This window comes from Hyaena hyaena, unplaced genomic scaffold, assembly GCF_003009895.1.
Source record: "Hyaena hyaena isolate Hyena2069 unplaced genomic scaffold, ASM300989v1 scaffold_814, whole genome shotgun sequence".
NCBI classification, from domain to species: domain Eukaryota; kingdom Metazoa; phylum Chordata; class Mammalia; order Carnivora; family Hyaenidae; genus Hyaena; species Hyaena hyaena.
The window spans coordinates 342,366-360,703 of record NW_024081445.1 but is presented as its reverse complement, the minus strand read 5'-3'; the positions used below and the strand labels follow the sequence as shown (position 1 = coordinate 360,703).

The 18,338-nt window shown below is 39.2% G+C and overlaps 1 protein-coding gene and 1 long non-coding RNA gene across 7 annotated transcripts in view; one reads left to right on the top strand and one right to left on the bottom strand.

Annotated features, from left to right (window-relative positions):
- Positions 1–13,097: 13,097 nt before the first annotated feature.
- Positions 13,098–17,576, bottom strand: LOC120221791. Of its 2 annotated transcripts, none has more exons than XR_005525894.1 (3): positions 17,455–17,576; positions 15,082–15,231; positions 13,098–13,328 (listed from the first exon to the last, which is right to left on the bottom strand). It is a non-coding gene; the product is annotated as an uncharacterized LOC120221791 (long non-coding RNA). The 2 variants fall into 2 exon arrangements; XR_005525895.1 differs by lacking the exon at positions 17,455–17,576 and adding an exon at positions 16,510–16,611.
- The window catches only part of LOC120221789 (gamma-aminobutyric acid receptor subunit beta-2-like), a 126,884-nt gene continuing 125,364 nt past the window's right edge, over positions 16,819–18,338 (top strand). For 3 of the 5 annotated variants that reach the window (XM_039219364.1, XM_039219368.1, XM_039219367.1), the window contains exon 1: positions 16,819–16,952. The gene's annotated coding sequence lies outside the window, so the exon portion shown is untranslated. Of the gene's footprint in view, positions 16,953–17,568; positions 17,597–18,052; positions 18,078–18,338 lie in introns of those variants that run through there. The other 2 variants (XM_039219365.1, XM_039219366.1) reach the window with 2 other exon arrangements.

Genomic DNA, 18,338 nt, shown 5'->3' with positions numbered 1-18,338 from the left:
TCCATAAGTAATTCTGGGCTGAAGAAAGAATGCCTGGAAGGCCATGGAGCAAAACGATCTCTTTAGATCGACCTGCTGCATCCCATGAAGTTGTGAAGGAAACAGAGCAAGTAAACCAGTTTATAAAGAAACCACAGCCTAAGGAATGAGACCAAGGAAGAGGAGCTTGACTGGAATATAAAGTCATGGTTTGTGTTAAGTTCTTAAAAGAGTACTTTAGATATAAGCAAAGGAAATTTGATGCCATAGTTATTACCTTTTTTCTTTTTTTATTTCAAGTTTTTATTTAAATTCTAATTAGTTAACATATATGGCAACATTGGTTTCAGGTGTAGAATTCAGTGATTTATCACTCACACATAACATCCAGTGCTCATCACAAGTGTCCTCCTTAATAACCATTGAGCATTTAGCCCATCCCCTGACCACCTCCCTCCATCAACCCTTAGTGAGTAAGTTCTCTATAGTTACTTTTTCTTAAAAGGTATATGTAGATGGCTGACAGAAATTCATCATGGATTTTAATGCCTTCCAGGGCTTGTCTCTTCACTTTGGATTCCATTTCCTTATTGGGTCAAATCTTAGTGAGAAACTTTTGACAAAACAAGTTGTTAAATGCTAAGTACCTTATATTCTTCATACAAAACCCTCCTAAAAATTAAAAGGGAGGCACAATTTATATTTGTAAAAAGCCTGTCTACTTTGAACAGGCTTTTTACTTTCATATTACTCATCAAGAGACCTTATAGCTTTTTCTCCTATTTTCCTTACACTTTTTCAGTCTCAGGAGCAGACTCAGTGATTTACATATTTGAAGTCCACATGCATGGCATTAAAATATGGGTGAAGAATGATCTATATTTCTTTGAAAGCAAGTAGAAATTATTTAAATAATGGATATTTTAAAAACCATGATACTCTGTCCCTTTCCTTTCTTTAACTCAATTTTCAAGAAAAAAAATTTTTTTAAAACCCCTAAACTTTGCAATCCCAACAGTGCAAGAGGGTTCTCGTTTGTCCACATCATATAATTTCTTGTGTTGTTGATTTTAGCCATTCTGACAGGTGTGAGGTTATATCTCATTGTGAGTTTTATTTGTATTTCTCTGATGATTGGCAATGTTGATTATCTTTTCATGTGTCTGTTGACCATCTGGATATTTGGAGAAATGTCTCTTCATGTCTTCTGCCCATTTTTTAATTAGTTTATTCATATTTTGGTACTGAGTGTTATAAGTTCTTTATATATTTTGGATACTAATCCTTTATCAGATATGTAATTTGCAAATATCTTTCCCATTCCATCAGTTACCTTTTAGTTTTGTTGACTGTTTCCTTCACTGTGCAAAAGCTTTTCATTTTGATGTAATTCCAATAGGGTTTTTTTTGCTTTTGTTTCCATGTTAGTCATAAAAAAATGAAATTTTGCCACTTGCAACAATATAGTTGGAGCTAGAGAGTATTATGCTAAGCAAAATAAGTCATAAAAAGATAAGTACCATATGATTTCACTTGTATGTGGAATTTAACAAAACTAATGAGCCAAGAGGTAAAAGAAGAGAGGGAGAAGCAAACCAAGAAAAAGACTTACTTATAGAGAAGAAACAGATGGTTACCAGAGGGAAGGAGGATGAGGAGCTGGATTAAAGTGGTGAGGGAGATTCAAGAGTACACTTGCGATAATTAGTACACGTGTTGTTGAGAAGTCTTGAATCACTATATTGTACACCTAAAACTAATATTACACTGTGTGTTAACTAACTGAGATTTGAATAAAAACTTAAAAAATAAACTTAAATTTATTGAAAAAAAGAAAAAAAAAAACAAAATTCTAGAATGTCCCTAATAATCAGGGCTTTTCTCATCTATAAGCTTATAGTAGTACCACTTCATAATGAAAAATGTTTTCTTACCTTACAGTGAAATGCCAACATACTTCCCAAGGCTATCCCACATTCATATTCTGCCTTACTACCTGTGTAGTTGTAGAAAAGGTAGTTAACTTCTCTAGTCTCTCCTGTATTTTGGGGAAGAGTAAATAAGCCAAAGTATACAGTCTGTGTACAATATTCAACACAAAATAGATGATGCTCCACAAATGCTGACTTGTTTCCTTAGTTCAGAAAATTTCTGCTTCAAAATCAGGTCCCTTTACATCTTTCATGTTAATGAAAGATGTTGGAGTTAGTAGGTCTTTCTATGCTGGTTCTGAGTCCTTGTGCTGTTCTGAACATCAGCCACCTACCTGTCCCCTAAACCCTAATCTCTAACAAGTTTCTGGTCAGGATAAATGATTCTTTAACTACCTTGGTGAATGATATCACCAATCTGACCTTGGTAATACAACTTCTTAACCTTCTCCCTGTCGATCTAGATTCATCACTACTATCTGATCCCTACTTGGCAAGCTGTATCTCTCTCTTTTTAAATTTTTTTTTTTTACATTTTTTATTTAGTTTTGAGAGACAGAGTGAGACAGAGTGTGAACTGGGGAGGGGCAGACAGAGAAGGAGACACAGAATCCGAAACAGGCTCCAGGCTCTGAGCAAGCATTCAGCATAGAGCGTGACGCGGGGCTAAAACACACAAACTGTGAGATCATGACGTGAGCTGAAGTCGGACGCTCATCAACCCACAGAGCCACTCAGGCACCCCAACCTGTATCTCTCTTGATTCACATTACTATTTGAGAATTTCTATACTTTACCTGTTTGGGTTCTTGTACAGGATTTAAGGTAACTACTTATAGACCTGAATTGCATTCTAGAGTCTAGTATTTACCAGTTTTGTGACTTTGGGTCAGTCTCTTAACTTTTAACGATCTTTATTTCTTCACCTGAAATTTATAGATAGCAAAACTTGACCTCAGGATTAATGTGAATATTAAGTGAAGTAAAGCATATTAAGCACTTAGCCCAGTGGCTAGCACAATTATATACTCAGGCAATTATTAAATTATGGCAAAGTTAAACATACACACATTTACATATACCCATGCGCGCGCGCACGCACGCACACAGAGAGAGGGAGAGAGAGAGAGAGAGAGAAAAGTGATTTAATCTTATTGCAGAGGCAGACACTGTTAAAAATGGTCATGCAAGGAAATTCTGACCTAGGCAGAGTAAGGAATGCATCACCCACTTTCTTACATGAGGAAAGGCATTAAATTACAACTATACTGCCCCAAACCAGGTTATTTTAGCCAAGTCCACATGATGCAATTGTCAAATTGTGAGTGACAAAATATTTACCAGAAAAAAAAAAAACGACTTTTCTTAAAAAAAGAAATAGAAGTTCACATTAGCTACTCCTACTCCTCCATGATTTAAATCCTACCTACCATTCGTTTCAGGAAAATAAGTTGAAAAATGCCTCTCCATCCTTTCTTCTTTGGGATATTTCCTTCTTCCTCCACTTATATCAGTATATTAAATTGCTGTGTAGCAACATGGATGGAACTTGAGGCTGTTATGCTGAGCGAAATAAGCCAGGCAGAGAAGGACAGATACCATATGTTTGCATGTATAGGAGGATTAGGAGGAACTTAATGGACGACCATGGGGGAGAAGAAGGGGAAAAATAGTGGGGAGAGAGAGGGAGGCAAACCATGAGAGACTCTTGAATGCTAAGAACAAACTGAGGGCTGATGGAGGTGAGGGGTGGGGGAAGGAAAGGTGGGTAATGGGCATGGAGGAGGGCACTTGTGGGGATGAGCACTGGGTGTTATATGGAAACCAACTTGACAATAAACTATTTAAAAAATAAAGAAGTAAAGAAAGAGAAGAAAATAAACTTGTTCCATCCAAATGAGTCTTTAACTCAGTGGAAAAGGTTACACAAATATGTGTTGAGGGAATTTATGTCAATGGGCTCTAAAACAAACAAGCAAAAAATATAAAACAGGCTGTGCTGTTGTAGTATAACACTGTGGATTGTCAGAAGTAAAACTGTCTAACCTTGGCATTGTCATCCATCATGTTGCCTAAGCAAAACTGCAATCTCAGAGGAAGCGGGAACGATGAGAAGTGAGAAGTGACTTAAAATGATTAGTTCCGCTTCACAGATGCAGGAGCTGGCGTGCTAAGGACCAAGTCAAGCATCTTAGTTGTGAATTTGTTTGTGAATGTGTCTGTGATTTCCACCATGAGGAAAAATGAAGAGAACATGAAACCACATTTTAGAACTGCGGGTGAGGGTGAAAAAATAAGTAGGCTATATTTTATTCTTGTTATTTCCTAACAACTTTGTGGAACCTGCAGACATTCCCCCCTTCCCTCTCCTTCATTCATGCTTCCACATGTGTTCCTGTTAGTGTTAACCCTGCTACGAAAACCAAAATAAACACAATGTCGTTACTATGAGTCAGCAGGACTTAACATTCATTTTCATTATGACCTTCCCAAATGAGGGAAGTTCAGCACTGTGGTTAAAACAACCAATTCTGGAGGCAGATTGGCTGAATGTGAATCTCAGTTCTGTCATTACTTGTCTTATGGACTTGGGCAAGTTATTTAACCTTACGTTGCCTTAATTTCCTCATCTGACTTAAAATAATGTTGAGGATGATAATAGACCCATGACCTATGCTATTCAATTCTGTAGTTGTGGCATAATAGCAAGCATTGATAGTATCTAAAATAAAGACATTGGCTATGTTCCTATAAAATAGAGGACAAGCTATATTGGGTTAGTGATCCATAGTTTGTCAACTGCCTGATTTAGGTCACAAAATTTTAGATATAGAAGGAACTTTAGAGATCACTTAATTTGACAGTCTTATATTACATATGAGACAACTGGGAGACAGGAAGAAGCTCTACCTTGTCCAACTCCTCCTCACGCCCCCTGCTCTCCTCAAAAAAACACATCACAAAGCTAGTGTGAAAATAATAACAAACTAGTTATTTTTCTTACGTAACTTATGATATCATTCTCATATGCAGAGTTCTAATAATAATGTCTTATTTTCCAGAAACAAAGGTTTTCCTCAGATTGGATCTCATACTTTCCAGGGCTCTTAGGTTCATTCTCCAGAAGTAGACCAAGGAAGAAAAGGTGAATAAGGATGAATAAGACAGGAAGCAGGGGCAAACAAAAAAAGGGTGAAATTTCAAGCAAAAGCCATTCAGCAGAGAAGTTTGAGCCTGACTCTATGAGGAAAATCTGGAGTGTAAGTTGCTTAAGGATTGCTCTACTGCCTAGCACATAATCATTGGTTAATGGGTACTGAGGAGGCTGCCAATTTCTCCAGTATTTCCCAGTGGTCTAAAGCTGCCCCAGTAGTCCAAAGGGTGGTATATTGAAGAGGGTGAATGCAGGTACTTGCCATCAAAATCACTCCAAAATAATGTGCATGTGTGTGTACGGGGGGTGGGGGGGTGAGGGGTGGATGTGGGGTTGGGTGGATGAAAAAATTATCTGAGGGAATTTAGGTAGAACACTAGTTTAGTCTTCTGTATAACCTTAATAACAGAGGAAAATAAATAAATAAGCCTGTTTGAAGGTATAGACCAGAGATTTCTGCTGCAAACTAGTTATCTGTTTGAAGTCTTTTGTTTTATCTATAAAAATTCATATGAATTTTGTACTTTGCCTTCACATCTCAATGATTACTTGAGGGTCTTTCCAAAACTATGAATTTGATTTGCAAGCTTCAAAATTTGTTTTAAATGATACCTGACTTTTTTTTATGTTAAATGTGTGTGTGTGTGTGTGTGTGTGTGTGTGTGTGTTTTAATCATTACTCTCCTGCTCTACTTTCTTTGTTTCCTGGTGGAACATAGTTTTTATCCAAATAACATCTTAATGGTTTGCTCTTCTCATATCCATTTATACTTCCCTCTCCATATAGAAGGAGGGAAGGGGGCAGCCAATTCCTTGTGTACAACATAACTTCACTCCTTTTCCAAAAGGAAAAAAAGAAAAAGAGTAAGGATTCATTTCACTATGGAGACTTCTTGTATTAAATTCTTCAGTGCTTTTTTCACCTAATTTTAAAAGAATCTAAGATATAATGTTTCTTCCCTATGTCAGTTCAACTTCACACTAAGATTAAAATGCTGCTATGCCATTCCTTTCAGATACCTCACACCCCTTTGTACATGGAGGGGACATAAAAGAGCCTTTCAAATTACTAGCACCATTTATATAACATGAAAAGTGTTTTGTTTGTATACTTTGTTTCCTGGTAAAGATCTAACCATATTTTCCCAGTAGTGTTTTTTGTTTGTTTGTTTGTTTTTTTCTTTCTCTATTGCTCCTTATTCCCTGACCTCTCTGTATTGTTGAGATTTATCCATGACTGCTTTTATGGTACTACTGCATGAAAAGTTAGCCTGCAAAGCCTAAAATATTTCCTACCTGAAAAGGGTTGCTGAATAAAATGATGTGGCAACTAAAACATACCTAATAAATGATCAAAGGATGACTGGATTCCAGATCTTACATCTATTTACATAATGTGGAATCTATCAATGCTTTCCACATCACGGCTGACTTTCCCAGACATTTATTTCTCTAGCCAGACACTGGTTTGGCCATAAACTTACTTCAAACGTTTCCATTACCCATCCTACTAGGTCCATTTCAAATAACATATTTTTTAAGTTTATTTATTTTTGAGAGAGAGAGAGAAAGCACAAGTTGGAGAAGGGCAGAGAGAGACAGACATACAAACAGACAGACAGACAGAATGTGAATCAGGCTCCAGGCTTTGAGCTGTCAGTATGGAGCCCAACTTAGGGCTTGAATCCAGAAACAGTGAGATCATGACTCATGCCTAAGTCAGATGCTTAACTGACTGAGCCCAGGCACCCCCAAATAGCATCTCTTCAGTAAAGGCTTTTCCATTTAATTCTAACCAGTTGTGATCTCTTCAGTCTTCCTTGGATTAGGTTCTTCTTGGTCTATGCCTTTCTTGTGACATTAATATTCTACTGCTTAATCATTTTTGCTATTCTCCTCACTCTGCTACAACTTAACTCCTTGAAAGGAAGAACCTGTCTAATTCATCTTTTTGTTTACCCCAGAACCAAGAACATTTCCACATGCATAGATGCTCAGGATAGTCATTGGATTACTGAATTAGATTTTGACACCCTATGTATAGAGATGACTTTGTTGTTTGATGATGTTTAGTTTCATCTTACATCTCCTAGGTGCTGGTCACTCACACTAGTAACTTCTGATAATTATAGATTCTTAAGAGTTAGAAGACCCTCACTGTAGCCTAAACCATGAGAATTTCTCTTTAAGAACTTTGACAGATTGTTCCTGCCCGAAGTATTTAGTAAATTTTCCAAACGTTTTTATACCAGAAACTTTATACACCACAAACGTTATTTTTGTCAAATGCATGTGCCACCTGCTCTGCTATTTTTATCAGTATTTCCTTGAATTTACTCACCTTTATCTTGCATAAATATATTTTAAAGAAAGGCAGTATCACTACCTTTTGTAGAAATTTAATATTATTGGCCATAAATGGAATATTACCATACGAAAAATCAATAATTTGGAGCTGAAGATTTATATCTCTCAGTTAAAATGGAGAAGGAACAAATGATAGGGGAATGTTTATGACATGCTGGCATCAAACTGAGACTTTCTTGGCAGTTTAATCATGATGGAAAGATAGCTGACACATGTTGTGATACTATCTTATTTAAATCTCTGTTCATATAACATCTAGAATCATCTGCTGAACCATCAAGAGTTTATATACAAACTTCTCAATAAAGTGCATTTTTGAAGCATACCAAGTTCCCAAAGTACTCACTGCTTCTTGTTGAATCATCATTGGCTCCAACAGCTAAGTCATTTAACTCTAAACTCTCATTAAGATAAAGTATGCTTAATGAAAAATAAAATAAAATTTAAAAATGGACAAGGAGGGGTGCCTGCGTGGTTTAGTCAGTTAAGCATTGGACTCTTGATTTTGGCTCAGATGAGGATCTCACAGTTTTGGGGACTGAGCCCCACAGCATGGAGCCTGCTTGGGATTCTCTCTCTCCTCTCTTTTGCCCATCATTCTGCATGCATTCTCTCTCTCAAAATAAATAAATAGACATTTTTAAAAATGGACAAATGACATGCCTGAACAGACATTTTCAAAAGAAAACATATGAATGGCCTATAGGTACATGAAAAAGCACTCCACATCAGTAATCATTAGGAAAATGCAAACAAAACCACAGTGAGACATCGACTCATACCTGTTAGAATGGCTAGCATCAAAAATACAAAAGCAACAAGTACTGGTAAGGATGTGGTCAAAAGAGTCCTTATCTACCATTGATGGGATTGTAAATTGGGACAGCCATTTTTTTTTTTTTTTTTTTTTTTTTTTTTTTTTTTTTTTTTTTTTTTTTTTATTTCTAGGAGAGAGAGAGAGAGACAGCGTGAGCACGGGAGGGTCAGAGAGAGAGGGAGTCACAGACCGAAACAGGTTCCAGGCTCTGAGCTGGCACTCAACACAGAGCCTGACGCGGGGCTCGAACCCACGAACCGCGAGATCATGACCTAAGCGAAAGTCGGACGCTTAACCGACTAAGCCACCCAGGTGCCCCGGTACAGCCACTTTCTAAAACAGAATGGAGTTTCCTCAAAAAATTAAAAATAGAACTATCATCTCATCCAACAATGCTACTTCTGGGAATATATTCAAAGGAAATAAAATCACTATGTTGAAGATATATCTGCATCCCTATATTCATTCATAGAAGCATTATTTATAAATGCCAAGACATGGAAATAACCTAAGTGTCCCCTGATGGATGATGAATTGATAAAGAACATATACACGATGGAATAAAAGCCAAGGAAATGCTGCCTTTTGTGACAATATGATGGAAATTGAGGGACTTCAATGCTAAGGGAAATAAGTCAGACAAAGACAAATACTGTAAGATCTCACATGTGAAATCTAAAAAATAAATCATTTTATAAATGATTTATAAATAAATAAATAAGCAGACTCATAGAAAAAAAGAGATCAGAGATGTTACCAGAGGAGAAAGGGAGGGGAGGGAGAATTTGAGGAAGGCAGTAAAAAGTTACAAACAACTAGTTGTAAGATAAAAAAGTACTAGAGATGTAATATACAACATGATGACTAGAGTTAACACAGCCGTGTGGCATATTTGAAAGTTGTTAATTAAGTAAATGCTAAGAGTTATCATCACAAGAACAAACTTTTTCCCCCTTTTTTTGTATCTATATAACAGGTGTCACTAAAGTTATTATGGTAATCATTTCATAATACACGTAAGCCAAATCATTAAGCTATACACATCAAACCGATACAGTCCTATATGTCAATGATATCTCAAGAAAACTGGGAATTTTTTAAAAAAGATAAATTATACTTAAAACAATATCATAGATAGATATTGGCTATTGAGCTTTCTAGCCTGAAAGGCACTGTCTTTATTTTATAGAGCAATGGCTGTGCTCTAGGCTACCACATACCACATCCCTCTGTAGGAACACTTCCTTTATGGCTGTTAATTTATTTGAACCTAAAAGCAAATTCATTTTCTCAGGAGCTAGGAACAAAACGTGTCATCAAGCAGCCTCTAATATGGGGGAATTATATTATAACATGGAAGGAAACAGTATTTGTTATCACCTACTCTTAAAGTTTCCAATTAAAGAAAATCTTCACTCTGACAGACTTTGACTAGTTCTCCATTCCTCTTTTTCTGCAGAGAAGCTTTTTCAATCACAAAACCTTTGACACTTTCATAATATTGCGAAAGAGAGATAATATTAGAATTTATCACATAGTATTTTGTGAAAATTAATGAGGTGTAGAGAGGTGAGAATACAAGTATCAGGAAGGTCATTTGGTATCAACAATGACTTATGTGTCATGGTTAAATACCAAACAAAGGTATGGTTTTATTATTAAGAAAGATCACATATTAACACTAATTAAGAAGCTATTCTATGATTATTAATATGGGACTATTCTATATAAATGCTTAGACAGAAAAAATGCTGCAGTGGAATTCATTCATTCAACATATATTGATAAAATTTTACTATGTGTGTAAGTAGAGCTAATACAATTATTTGACATTAACATTATAATATGTTTACTAATATGTCTTAGTTACTCAAATATTAATTTACTTAGGATCTTTTATCTCCATTCTCATTAATAATTTTATTAAGTTTTTGTATCAATTCCTATATATATTTACTTATGTTTATTCAGTTATACCATGACAATTTTTAAACAGTTTTTGGAGTGATTGTTTCACATATGACTATGTGGGATGCTAAAATGTAATGTAGCAATCATCCACCCTTGACATAAATCTGAGAGACCAGATGTCCTGGACTGATGTATTCATTCATTCATCTTTATTGGCCAGTTGCAGGGACATTCATACAAGACAGATATGGTGAATCTGGATTCTTTTTCTAGCCACATTCAAGTCCCCATGTCATAATTTCTGTATCTAAAACATATGGTTACTAATAGTACCTATTCCATCTCTAGTAGACATCCATGACATTATCTCTTCAGCATCCATTCCTCCTCTTTCTGGTAACAGAACATTAATAATCTTACTTTGGGTCATTATTCCTCAACCATTCAAAGTCCACATGGTTTGGATATGGTTTATCCCAGCTTCAGGATCCAGGGTGAATGCAGGCCCACCAATGAGAGCAAGTCACTGGTTGATGATAGGACTGGGATCCAAGCCCCCACAGAATGTCCTATCATGCAGTTTGGGTGGTATTACTAAACTGCTAATTTTCTCAGTGTTGCTAACCTAAGGCAGTCAATGATTTTTGTTGGAAGCTATCTTTCATAAAACAGAACTTTAAGTCTTCTCAATTTACCTGCACTCAGAGTTGAACACCCTTGACATGACCTAATATTCATTTACTTTAACTAGTTTGAATTTGGTTTCTGTCCCTTTCAACCCCAAGAGCACTGAATAATACATTTCACAGAGTAAAATGAGTAGTTGTTGATGTTCATCACAGAATAAGCAAGCTAGTAATCAAGCACTCAATAAGTATTAACCATGAAAAATAATTGGAATTATAATTTATCAATTAATGAGTGTCTCATACAAGTTAAATGAATATAGTGAGCATGGAGAATAATAATAATACAAGTCCCTTGTAGAATGAGCAAATGGAGATATTTCTGAAGAGAGTTTAAAGGAAAAAAAAAAAAGCAAGACTCTACAATTGGTTTAGATTGAAGTAGGGAGAAGATTAACTTTCCTTGAAGCTGGCGATGGCTGGAGGTTTTCATGACCTTCATATATCCTCTAACTTTTATAGGCCCCATGACATATAAAATAAAGCATATTAAAATGTACATTTCCCATATGAAACTTAAGTCTGATAATTATAGACAAAATATTATGTTTTATAGGCATTTAATTAAACATTAATTTCAGCATTTAGTTTGCTTTTCTAATTTGGGGCTAATATGTACATTATTTTTTCAAGATTCCAGTGATTTTTAGAGACCCTCTAAAGGCTTGTAAACCCTAGGTTCTCTAATTCAGGATAAATTAGAGGATAAATAGTCTAGTGCAGAAATAGTCCTGGTAGAGGAGCATCAGGAAAGGCCTCAGGGTGGTCTGACACACATCCTGGAAAATGCCATCTGTCATAGTGGATTACCTATCTTTGGCCATCCCTCAAAAGTCATCCCTAAGTAAACAACCAACTTGAGAGAAATAATGAAAAGTTACTCGTTAGGATCTGCAATGTCACTGCTCGCACATCAGTTTTGCTTCTTCACTGTATTGATGAGATACACCTCTCCTCCTCCTTCAGGTCTGGAGAAGTGGTTGGTAAAAAGATAAGGGATGTGGTGTTTTGTTACTACTGAGACTGTGAATATAATTAGTATCCCTGTGGTGTCAGAGCTTAGGCAATTTCCTCATCTAACAATTTTACCTCCATTTGGAACATCAGTAATTTCATTGTGTACTTTAAGGCACACTTTTTCTGTGCTCTTGAAGATCGATTAATTTGAGGTGCTGCTGAAAGGTAAAAGGACCTGCAGAAAGAATCTAGTAACTCAAGCCCTCAAAATTTCCTGTCGGTCATTTGATTGTTATCAAATCTCTGTTAGATGCAGAGATCCTTTGGGCTAAGATTTTATTTCTGTTATATTACCTCACTAGATGAGACAAGCTGAAAACTAACTGTAAAGTAGACAAATTTACTGACGTTTTATTTATAAAGTCAATACTTATCAGGAGGGGCCTAAGTCCTTCAGTATTTTCTTATGAACGGTATAATCATAGAGTCACTTAATTTCTGTTTATATTTCCTCATATATGAAAATATTATAATAATAACCTTTCATAGCATATAAGATTAAATATTATTAGATGCAGAGAATTTGAAACAGTATGTGACATATTAATATTATTATTATATGATTATTATTACATGTTAATTTTCAGTTAAATAGTTTAAATTGTTTTTTATGTCATCAGGCTTACTATGGCCAAGAATTTTACAGAAACTCAGGCTTAATTTTAGTCTTAAACTGCTGAAGGAGAAACAGCTAGGACTCAGTGAGCATAGAATTCACATTTCTAATTCTGTACGATAAAACATCATTAAGACATAAGCTCATAATTTGCAATTTATAGTAATTTAGAGGAAATTTTATTTTCCAGTGTCCGTGAAAGCAAGGTTTGCCAGACAAATAAATAAGGGGTATTTTTGACTAGCATAAGAGAAAAACATATTTGATAAAATTTAAATGACTCTAGGATCCTTTAGCATATACAAATAAATAAAGGTGCATTCAGTATAAGATATATGGAGATATATGGAAAAGCTATTTAAAAAATTGTTCTTATTTGCATATTACAGTAGGTCTGGGAAGCCATATACTTGACAAAATTTTATTAGTAGTTGGTAAGTTTGTACTATTGTATGTACTGGAAGGAATAAAATTATATTTTCTTCCTACATAGTGTTTCTGACTTTCTCCCTATTCTTCAGTATTACTGAAATTTCTAAATATTTTATAAGACCCAAACTGATATTTAAAGCTAAAAGACCCATTACTCATTTTAAAAAGTAATAGTATTTTTCAAATACTTTTTTTGAAAATTAATCATTTAAAAAGTACTTAAATGATTTGGCAAAATAAGTAACCCATGTTCCATGAAACCTTCCCTCATATAATCATTGCTGATTCTTCACCACGACCAGCAGGTAGGTGAAACTGATGTGGCACTTGTGGGCATACTCCATACTTGTTCTTCATCAGATAGAAGGTTATGGTATAGAACTCCACGTCACCCCTCCCAAAGGAGTTGTGTTAGTTTCTAAGGAGGGAATCAGGGTGGCAGAGGGACAATGTCAATTACTTTTTGTATTTTATACCATAAGCATATAACATCTCTTCCAAAATTAACATACATTTTAAGAATTTAATACAGCTAAACAGTCCTTCTTTATCAGAATATTCTCTTTCCTTGACTTTTATCACCACGGTATCTTCCTCTTACCTTTTGGATCAGTCCTAATTTGACTCTTCTGATGGCTATAACTGTCCTTTACCAGAAGATTCTCTTCTAGATCCTCTAGTATCCTCATTCTGCTCATCCTCCTGAGAAAATCTTGTATGCTCCTATGATTTATTTACACCCTCAGTATCTTCAAATATATACCCATTCATTAATACATATGTATTAAGTGTCTAATATGGGCACTAGGTACTGGAATATAGCAGTGAGTAAATCAGATAAAAATCTTTGTTTTTTGGGGTTCCTGGGCAGCTCAGGTCATGACCTCACCTCTCGTGAGTTCAAGCCCCACATCGGGCTCTGTGCTGAAAGCTCAGAGCCTGGAGCCTGCTTCGAATTCTGTGTCTCCCTCTCTCTCTGCCCCTCCCCCCTCTCAAAAATAAATAAATGTTAAATTTTTTAAAAAAAATCTTTGTTTCTGTGTGTGAACTTTTATTTCATGCAGCAAGATGAAAATAAAATGTGTAAAATATAATATGATAGTAATATGTTCTAAATACACAATACAAGCAGAAAAGGGGAATAAAAGTGTTGGGATAAAACATGTAAATTTTGTATTGGTCCCACCTCACCCCTCACTTCTAGGCTTCAGGTGCATATATAAAAATATCCAGTGTGGGTGGCTAGCAGGTACCTTAACTTATCATACTTAACATGACCCAAACTGAGTGTATTATTTCCAGCCAATTTCTTCTACCACCACTATTGAGGGGTGGTCAGACCAGAAATGTGTGACTCATATTTGGATACCTCTCTCTCATTCCCCATTTTCCATCTGTCACAAAGTGCCATCAGTTCTATCACATAAGTCAGGCCACTTCTCTACATCTTTACTGTCACTATCCTAATTCAGGTGAACATAAATTCTCCTCTGGATTCCTGCAAAAACAGATCTTACTACAGCTACTACCATCTTCCTCCAATGTCACCAAAACTCATCTTGCCATCCCTCTACCTCAACAGATCAATGGTCCCAAATTGCTACTGCCCAGCTCTCCGACTGCATCACTCTTGGGGCCACTCTTACCCTTCTCCTCTAGTCTTAGGGTCTTTCCTTCATTCTTCAGCTATGCCATACTCTTTGGGTCCAGGATATTTGCACATACTATTTCTTCTTCCTGGAATATTCTTCCCCCAACATTTCATCAGGCTAACCCATCTTTCAAATCTCAAATGAAGCATTAATTTATCCAGCAAGTTTTGTTCAAATCCTCAAACTGATTTATTTGCAGCAATTATGGATTCCATAATATCCTATCTTTCTCACTTTACACTTCTTGCTACACCAGCTATTATTTCTATAATAGCTCTACTCACATGGGAATGCAAACTCCAGGAGGATAAGAACCACGTCTGCCTTTCCACATGTCATTCCCAGGGCTTGTCAAATAATGTTTCACATAGAGTAGGTTCCCAGTACGTATTTACTGAATAAATGAATATCTATTATAGTAAAGATTAAGGGCAGATGAATGATGACTGCTTTTATCTGGCATTTATATGCTTCATACCCAGAGATGATTTTAAATCATGATCTTTTAATAATACTTACATTTTTGCCTTCTCATTGTGTATCTGGGATCAGAGAGGATGCTGTCCAGCAACTGATACATCTCTAGATTCCAGCACATTATTGTTCCAATTTTCATATTCTTAGGTAGTGCCATCAGTCTTCCAGAGAGAAGTCCTAGTGTTGCTGCTGCTGTACAATTAAGACCCATTTCAGGTATGAGTTAATCTCAGGTTTTATAGCTAGTAGGAATAAGTCTTCCATTATGTTAGTAACATCTATTGGTTAAGAGATATCCTTGAGATGTATCCACAAAGAGAAAGTATCCTTTTTTCTCCTTTTGATTGTTTTCAGTGCATTTCATTCTTAATCTTTTCTTAATTCCTTTGAAATGTCTGTTCCTCTCTTCTCAAGCCAGTCTATGATAATTGCATTAAATTTATGTCTACTCAGGCTTTATAGATTAATGCTATTAAACCTTGTTTTACTGTCCACTCATTATGCTTTATTCATTAAAAATTGTTCATCTTTGTTAATGTCCTGCCAAATGCTCCACATATGTCATTCTAAAATCAAATGGAGAAGGTGCGCTTATACAGAAGAGTAAACCAAGGCTTAGAGAGGCTAACTGACCTGTTCAAGTCACAAAGATACTAAGTATACAAACTGGGATTTAAACCCAAAGTTCTGCCTCCAGTTCCTTTGAAACTCGCAGTTTGCATTGTGCTATTGTTTTCCTTGCTGAGACAAAAGTTACTTTTAACTCTTTGACCTCCTCTCCCTTAATTTTCTGTATAAAGTGAGCCTTCAAAAAGTACTTGTTTAATTGTTCGCTGAGCTGTTATTATTACTGCTGGATGACAGTATTTGTGGTGTTCTTTCTATTGATTTTTTTCTTTCCCATCCCAAACTGAAGGGAATCTAAGCAGGAGAGGCTGGCAGTGCGGAAAGTGCAACATGGATAACTAAGAGTCGGAAGGAAAACCCTGTCTCAGGTTGTTTTCAAAAAAAAAAAAAAGACAAAATTGCTAAGGTTTCCCCAGTTAGTTACTTGGGGGTTCAAACTGCTTTACGAATCCGCTGGACGTAATGCTAGGAGTCTAAAGTTTGTTTTCCTTTCAGGATGTTCGCTTGTGTAAAAGATTCCCATTGTACACAAGTGTAAAAAGAAATAGAGGAAAATTGGCAATTTTGCTCTATCGTGGGTGTCTATTGTGATTCTTGTAACTCTCAACCTGAGTCATTACAGATAGAAGAATTACAGATTTCACCCCTCTCTCGGTCTCCTTTATGGCGCTGCTGTTCACCTGTCCCTAACTCAGAAACTCCCTGGCTCCCTTGGAGGCACAGACTCTTCAGCTCGCGTTCCCCCCTGGCGAGCTTTCGGATTCCCGCCTCCAGGCCCGCCCGCCCGCCTCCACCCCCCGCTCCGAGTCGTGCCCCCAAGCCGCCCCGGGATGACCCTCTGACCTAGGCTGGGGAGGAGGGAGGTTGTCAAGAGGTAAATGGGTCAGGAGCCGGGCTCGGACCTGGACCGCGAGCCGGCTGGGCGCCGCCGGCCCCCTGCCCCGGCTGCGGGGCGCCTCGGCGGGACGCGCGCGCCGGCTCCTCCCGAAGCCACCGAGGGCTCCGCGGGGTGCGGCGCCGCAGCCGGGGGCGGGGGGGGGGGCGGCAAGGTCGCGGACGTGGGAACCGAGCTGTCTAGTCTACTCGTTAGGGACGTTGGCTTCGGATTCCAATTCTGGTTCCACCTCTAGGCTCCTAGGTGACCTTGGGCAAGTTGCTTCGCTTCAGTGCGCCAGTTTCACAGCCGATATGGGGAAACTGAGGTGATGGCTAAATCCTAGGATTGTTGTGAGCATCGACAACGCACTCCTGGCAAGTAGTAGACGCTCAGTTAATCCGTAGCAATGGTCAGTAAGTAGTAAGAGTGAGAAGCGAAAACTACTCTAGGTCCAAGAATGTAGGTTTGCGCTCTGGCTTTTCCAGTTCCTCACCGAGGAGTGGGGGAGGGGCGGCGGGAGCACCTGCCCTGCCCCCCCTCCCCCCGTTCCAAGATAACTCGGGAGTGGCGGGGAGGCTTCCCCCCAGCCTCGGGGTCGGGCTCCTGAACGCGGCCCAGTCCCCCAGCCTACTGGCAGCTCCGCGCGCCTGCGGCGCGTCTCTTCCTCGAGCTGAGGAAACATTTCTGCCCTGAATTGAGTATCGCCCTCCCTCTCAGATCCCGGAGCTCGCTCGCCGCCTCCTCCGGGTCCCGGCGGCGTGGGGCGTCCGGCAAAGCCTCGGGCAGGAGGGAAGAGGCGGCCTCGGGGTGTGAGAGTCCACCCCCCCCACCCCCCGCCCTGGGAAGGGAAGCAAGGGCGAGGCGGTGCGGACGCAGCGGGGGAACGCCGGGCCCCTTCCTCCTTTTGCTACCTTCTAGAGAGCGCTCTGGCTCTTCGCGTCCCGAGGCACACACAGCCCCGGCAGAGCCAGGTGCCCCTGACCGCCGGGGGCAGAGAGGCCGGGGCCCCGCTCCGCGCGCGGCGGCAGTGGGAGGCGAGCTCCGGCAGGCGAGGTAAGGGGGGGCTGGCGGCGGGTGGGGAGCGCCTGCACGTGCGCGCGCCTGTGCGCGTGCTCAGAGGGGCGCCGGGTGGGGGTCCCGCCCCGGGGCCCCCTGTCCTTCCAGCACCGTGTCCTCCCGCCCAGCCCCCTCGCCCCCGGCACCCAGGCTCCGCGCCAGACACGCGCTTTCTCCACGCCCCTGGGTCCCATCACCCCTCATCCACACCCCACCCTCCCCACTAATAATTTCCCAGCGCAGGATCAGACCCAAACCTGGAGAGACAGCGTTGCCTTTCTGCTCCCCTCGTCCCCCCCCCCCCCCCCCCCCCCCCCAAACAACCCCCCCCCCCCCCCCCCCCCCCCCCCCCCGCTCCTTCTATAAATAATCCGGACTAGCGGGTCAGGCACGTCACACGGCAAGAAACCGGGACCCCGAGGTTTTCTTCTCTGGGAATAGGGGGCAAAGGGTGAGGAGGAGGCGAAAGCAACTGCTCGTGAGTAGTGAAGTAAAGCTTGCTCCTTGACTCCAGAAGAGACCAGGCATCATTTCATTCTTCTTTTCTTTCTTTGTCTTTCTTTATTTTTTATTTTTCCATTTATTCTCTACCACCCCCCCCGCCCCAAATCCAATGGATTGCTCAGCACTTCTCCCATTGGTTTCTTCCCTCCCTCCCCTTCGACTACTGCACCCCCCGTCCCTCCCCTCCCCCCACCCCCGCCGCACAACCCCCACGTCCAGCACACATCTAGCCCCA